The sequence below is a fragment of the Schistocerca gregaria genome, chromosome 5 (genome assembly GCF_023897955.1).
Source record: "Schistocerca gregaria isolate iqSchGreg1 chromosome 5, iqSchGreg1.2, whole genome shotgun sequence".
NCBI lineage: Eukaryota > Metazoa > Arthropoda > Insecta > Orthoptera > Acrididae > Schistocerca > Schistocerca gregaria.
In genome coordinates this window covers 115,896,508-115,903,711 of record NC_064924.1, presented here as the reverse complement: position 1 = coordinate 115,903,711, position 7,204 = coordinate 115,896,508, and the positions used below count along the sequence as shown (strand labels likewise).

At 41.0% G+C, this 7,204-nt stretch overlaps 1 pseudogene; it reads left to right on the top strand.

The window, feature by feature from the left end:
* The first annotated feature begins 6,800 nt into the window (after positions 1 to 6,800).
* Positions 6,801 to 6,918, top strand: LOC126274600 (5S ribosomal RNA; annotated as a pseudogene).
* The last annotated feature ends 286 nt before the right edge of the window (positions 6,919 to 7,204 follow it).

Sequence of the window (7,204 nt, the reverse complement as noted above, 5' to 3'; positions counted from 1 at the left end):
ATTTCAAATGTTTCTAAAAATGAAAATTTAGCTTTACATTCGTAGCTAGTACATAACAACGAAAATAAAGTAATTCCTTTTGATTAATTTTAGCTTGAGCCGTAATATATTGTGCATAAATTATATGAAACTTTTCAGGAAAGCAGCTGAGATAACACTAAACTCTCCAAAATTCGAAAAATATTTCTGGTATCGTCTCCTACTGTTAAGGAAAAGTAATACTAGAGCAGCCTGTCTCTTTACACACTGAAGTAGTACTAAAAATTGAAAACAGTATCTGTTGCAATTTTTTTTTAAAAAACGATAATTTTCGTGCGGTTAGCACATCTTCAGAGTATCATGAACATCTCGAAACGCTTCCACCAAACTGTTTTCTATTTTTTGAACATTGAACCACTGTTGCTGAATGAGGACAAAATGCAGTGTAGTGATACGTTATTGAAGTAGGGGTTTTTGCTTTAGCAATCTTTCATATTCTTACACTTCAATACTGACCATTCTCCATGATTTCAAATAGACGGTATACACAATTTGTTCAAAAAATGGTTAAAAATGTTTCTAAGCACTACGGGACTTAAGATCTGAGGCCATCAGTCTCCTAGACTTAGAACTACGTGAACATAATTAACCTAAGGACATCGCACACATCCACGCCTTCCGCAGGATTCGAACCTGCGACCGTAGCAGCCCCGTGGTTGTAGACTGAAGCGCCTAGAACTGCTCGGCCACAGTGGCCGGCAACCACTTGTTCAAGATATTCTGTTCACAGCGCAGGTTTTGACCAGACGTGGCAAAAACTGTCTGTATACTATCTTCCCATCAGGTGGTTACGTACATTATGGTAGAATGGGGTAGGAAGGTAGCCCCGGTAGATTGATTTTCAACTGTTATTTCCATGTGGATGAGCTTTGGTTGGTGCTACGCTCTTGGCAACAGTATGGTTAACGATCTTTTCAAGCGACTCCATTACTGAGACATCTGCTGAGCAGTTGTACTTAGGGAAGGTGTTTCTGTGCTTCTACTCTAATTTCCAATAGTTTTCCAGCCATTTAAGTTCCACTACCACTAGTGGCCATAACGTTTAGTTTTCTGCATTTTGCAAGTATTTTAGATAGTAATTTCTCACCTTTGAAGATGACGTTTTCAAAATTAGCAAAATTGTTGACCACGACTGGAAGCAATATGGGCAACAGCAGTAGGCCACCGACGCTCCCCAACATGTAGTTAAATGTTTATTTTCATTAGAAATGAAGACATACGTTATTTTAATTAGGTGCATTGGCCCTGTCACAGATTCCAGAAATATGGAACAAAACCACGAATCGCCGATGTTCGTCCGAAGACAATCTTAAAAATGCACTGACTTTTAGTTTCGAACATAATTCAATTAGTGCGACGAGGAGATTGTTCAATATTCAATTTAACACTCAACAATAACGCAGAAAGAAAAATAAAGCAACTAAACGTCATCTGGTAATGCCACTTTCACGCATGAATAAGAAGAAAAACATGGAATAGAATAAGGGTGTCATCAGACATATTTTCGGTCTGTCTGCACAGGAAGTGCGAAGAACAGCCTTAGTGTTTGCATAAAAATTCAACAGGGCACACAGGTTTTCTCAAAATGATCATTTGGCAGAAAAAGATTGGTTTGGTGGCTTTTTTAAGCTAAATCCAACAATAAGCATTAGAAACCCGAAATCATTAATGTTAACAGAATCACTGGATTCAACCTGATAACGTGAAGAAATAATTTGGAAACTTGGAACTGGTTACTGCAACCGATTACACGCCGTATCGTATCTACAGTACAGATGAAACCGTTATCACAACACAACAAGAACGCGGAACAATGGTTTCCACTAAAGGCAGGAGAAGGACGGTTCTGTGACCATCTGGGGAAGCGAAAAGTTAGTGAGTGCAACTTATGCTCTGAGTACGTAGGAAATTTTATCCCTCCAGTCTTTATTTAGCACCCAAAAATGGATGAGTTACTAGCTAAAAAATTATGACCCACCTTGTTCTCTGTACGTATGCTCACCGACAGGTTGGACTGATGAAGAACTGTTCTTTACTTGCCTGAACCACTTTATCCATAACTCCAAAGCAAGCCTTGATGGTTCTGTATTGTTGATACTGGATCATCACAACAACCACACAACAGTTCTAGACGCTATATAAAATTAATGGAGTTTCTATGATCTCCTTACCACCCCACTGTTCACACAGATGGAAAACACTGGACGTAAGATTTTACTCAACTTTGAAAGGAACTTTTAAAACGGAATGTGATCTAAGGATCAATCTTTATGATTTAGCTGGTCTTTTTAATCAGCTGTATTCAAGAGTAGCAACAACCACAGTGGCTGGAACTCGGTTCAGAGCAACAGGGATATATCTATTCAACCCTAGTGCCTATACCGAAGATGACATTTGAACCGCATGTATTTGTAGAGACACGAACTGTGTGTTTTAGTAATTGAGAATTATGACACAGACTCATCAAGTAAGAAGTCCAATGAAGAACGAAACGAAGAAGCTGAATGATCAAAAGGACCTCAAGATCGCAATAACTCTGTGAGTTTTAAAGAACTGATACTATTTCCTTCTACCAATGGCACAGACGCTAAGCATAGGAAACGAAGAGTTCAGACCACTACACCTAAAACAATTGAACTTCGACTGGCTGCTAAAAGGAATCCATTAGGGACCTGAAAAAAGAAAATGCATTACTGAAAACAACTTTAAAGCAACTATTCAAAGACACTCTTAAAAGAGCCCTGCAAAAAGTGAAGGAATGTACATTAAAAAGAAGAAACCTGTGTACATACGTAAGCACAAGAAGGTAATTTCTCGGATTCTAATGAAGATGATGCGATTAATATCTGGTATGTGGTGACGATGAGATGGATGAATTACCAGGTTTCTATAACGTAAATACCTGTTTCATCTGAGGATCATCTGGTTAGCATGGAGAACAACGGTTTCGATGTGCCACCTGTGAAACATGGATTCATACTCTATGTAACTCCGGTGATTCTGCTGAAGGTTTTCTGTGTGATAGGTGCATAAGGCGCTAAATGACAATTTTATGATCCATTTGTTTTGAATTCCTATGCTTTAGAAAATATTTCTTAAACGTATATGTTGTGTTAATATCACTCAACCAGTAAAACTGATTAATTAGAGATGTTCATAATTGCTCAATACATGCTTTAAATAATTTTAAAATTTGTTGTCTTTTTGGCTACTTTTTCAAAACAAAACTTATTTTTTGCTACATTTGTTTATGAGAAACAGTAGTAGTATTTAACATCTTTCACAATTTTCAGTAATTACATGTTCCCATAAAAACATACCAAAATGTGTTTTCTCCATTTAAAATATATGGAGCCAAGCTTACCTGCATTGAAGAATGGCGGTACTTGTAGTTGGTATGATTTTTACATATTTTTATGTTAAGCTGTTTCCAGAATTAATTTGTAATTTAACACGCTCAAGTATACAAGCATAGCACGACTTTAAGAGCGTTAATTTTGGTATACGGTAATTTTAAACCGTAATATGAACTGCACTGCTAAACCTACCGCCATTCACACATTCCCCAGAAAATTTTTGGTATATTTTGTTTGTTATCTAAATACACTGAAGAGCTAAAGCAACTGGTACTCTTGCATAACATCGGGTAATGCCCTCGGGAACACACAGAAAAGTCGCAAAACGTCGTGGCATGGACTCGATTAGTGTTAGAAGTAGTGCTGGAGGGAATTAACACCATGAATCCTGCTGAGATGTCCATAAATCCGCAAGAATTCGAGTGTTGGAGACCTCTTCTGAATATCACGTTGCAAGACATCCCAGATGTACTCAGTAACGTTCATTCTAGACATATCAGGGCTCCCATATCACTCCAACCGCACACGCGTAACACCATTACAGAGCCTCCACCATCTTGACCGTTCTTCTGAGGCGATGTGGGTCTGAGGATTCATGAGATTGTCTTTATACCCGTACACATCCATCCACTCAATAGAATTTGAAGCGAGTGTTGTCCGACCAGACAATACGTTTCCAGTCATCAACAGTCCAATGTTGATGTTGATGGGACCAGCAAGTCGTAAACCTTTGTGTCATGCACTCACCAAGGATACAGGAATATTGATGATAGTTTGTACGATGGCACTTGTTGATGACCCTGCAATGAAGTCAGTTGCAAGTTGCAGAAGGTTTGCGCTCCTGTGACATTGAACTATTCTTCAGTCGCCGTTCGTCCCATTTTTGACGGAACTTTTCCCGGCAGCAGCGATGTCGGAGATTTGATGTTTTATCGGATACTTGATGTTAAAGGTTCACTCGTGAGATGGTGGTAAGGGAAATTCGCTGCATCGGAGATGCTGTGTCCCATAGTAATACCAGGTTCACACTCACTTAAATCTTTATAACTTATCGTTATAGCAGCAGTAACCGATTTAACAAAGCGCCAGACACTTGTCTTACAGAGGCGTTTTCGACCGCAGGGCCTGATTCCGCCTGTTGACATGTAGTTGTATTTGGTTACCCATGCCTGTACCAGTTTCTTTGGCGCTTCCGTGAGTAACATCGAAGAATTATTATTTAAAAAAGGGATATCATACACTATGAGAATAAATGTCAAATCATAAGTACCATTTACTGGGAATTTACGGCGATATATAGCTATATGAAGAAGTATACATACTTCTCATAGTGTACAGAGATTTCTTTACTGGTCCATGTTATATGACGACGGTGAGCATGGAACATACCAATTTTGTTGAGTAATACGCAGTTAATGCGACATTTCATCATGACTGTAGCTCATGGGCTCTTCTTCCATCAGATAAATATATTGTCTATTTTCGTCGTCGCGGGGCTGCTTACCCGCAAGCAGGGCACTCTCGCATACGTCAGCGGCGAGGAAGAGTGGTGGCGACGTGTTCTGGGCCGTCTGAGGTACGCCAGGTTCACGTCAGTGGGTCACGCTAGCACGTGCGACCTGGTGAAGGTCCCGCCATACGGCAGGCGAGGGCAGCGTGCTTCCGGGGCGTTACCGTCCGCATTTAGAAGCAGAGGCACCGCGCTGCAGCCCTCTGCGTCAGACGCTCAAGGGCGGTCCGCGTTAGAGAGAGTTCCGTCACCACTCTGTGCGCTGTCACCTTCTCAACAACATGTGCTAATGACAGGGTCGCTGGATGGCTCCTAATGTCTGAGCCCGTGTCTCTTAGTACTTCCCACTCATGGTTTTTCAGGTACTTTCTTCCAAAAAACAGGCTCTTGGCAATTACCAGGGGGTACCCAAAAATAACGGAATCATTTTTAAACGCTACATATTTTGAACCTGCTTACAAAACAACTTAATCCCCTTCAAAATGCTCTCCATTACAACTAATACAATTGTTCCACCGTTGTTTCCACCGTTTGAACCTTTCTTTGTAGCCATCTTCAGAAACTTCTGACAGCTCCTCTCTCGTTTTTATCTTGACTTCTTAGGTGTTGTCAAATCGGTGTCCTTCCATGCTCGTATTGATGCGTAGAAAAGTCGCACAATTCCACGCAAGTAAGGTTGATGGGGCAGCGGAACCATGCCTTTTTAGGCCAAAGCTGCCGATGAGAGTGCAGATGCGTTGTCATGGTGAAAGAACAAGACCCTTGTCTGCCCCAAATCGGGTCTTTTTTGACAACCGTTGTTGCACAATCTTCTTAAAATTTCCATATAAAATGTTTCATCGACGGCTGACCTGCTGGAACAAATTCTGAATCAACTACGCCCTTGGAAACAAAAAAGCCATTTAGCATTGTTTTGAAGTTTGATTTGACTTGACGACATTTTTTTTCAGAGGGGGTGACGGTGATGTCTTCCTCTGGCTTAACTCTTTTTTTGTTTCTGGGCCGTTCCATTTGATCGTCAGTCAGAACCCGAGGAACAAACTTAGCAGCAATCCTTTTCATTCCAAAATCTTTCGTTGAGATTCGGTGAAACGAGCTCCACGATAACCTACTAACCTCTGACAGTTGATCAACTGTCTATCGTCAGTCTGTGAGCACAAGCTCTACAATTTCTACAATATTTTCAATCGGGCAGACCACCAAAACGATGTTTGTCGTTAATCGACATGCCGCCATTCTTAGATCGAGTAAACCATTTGTACACTTGGATTTTTCCCATAGCGTCATTTTGGTAAACTGTTTTCAACATTATAAAAATTTCAGCACTATTTTTACCGAGTAAAAAACAAAAGTTCACAGCAACACGTTGTTCATTTAAACTTGACATCATAGAAAACGAAAGAAGAACAAAACAGCCCTAGCAAAAACAGTCACGGCAGATGAACAGAAGAAGCCAGGTGGACAATACAGGCGGCACTGAGCTGGCACACGCCTAGCGGGTGAAACGCGTACTACACAAGCTCCGACCACAGCAAAGTTATTCCTGTCCTTTTTAGGTACCTCTCATTTGTTTGGTTTCCAAAATAAAGAAAGTAAATGAACAAATTAGTTTCTCGGTAAATTCCACCTCTTCGCAAACAAATTTTAATTCTCAGTTACATTAATTGTACCGTATACAGCCCACTGAACGAGAAGGTGAGCATAGAGATCTCAATAATGTTATACAAAAGAAACTGCAGAAATGAGTTTCTCAAGAAGAATAGCCGGCTGTACACTACCTCATGTGACAATGAACACAGCAAATATCACGTAATAGCATAAATAAATGGATCGAGGTATATATAAATGAGTCGGTAAACGATGTCACAATTTATTTGTAGTACTATACTACGTGAGCCAACGGCCTTGCCGCAGTAGTCACACCGGTTTCCGTCAGATCACCGAAATTAAGCACCGTCGGGCTGGTCTAGCACTTGGATGGGTGACCATCCGGTGTGCCGAGCGCTGTTGGCAAACGGGGTGTACTCAGGCCTTCTGAGGCAAACTGAGTAGCTACTCGATTGTGAAGTAGCGCCTCCGGTGTCGTTAATTGACATACGGGCGGGAGAACGGTGTGCTGACAACATGCCGTGCCATATACACATCCAGTGACGCCTGTGGGCTGAGGATGCCACAGCGGCCGGTCGGTACCGTAGGATCTTTCCAAGACCTGTTCAGGCGGAGAGAGAAAATTATCAATGAATAGGGAAACGATCAGTAGGTGTACCAAGAAAGAGCTGGAGAAAGCAAAGAAACTAAC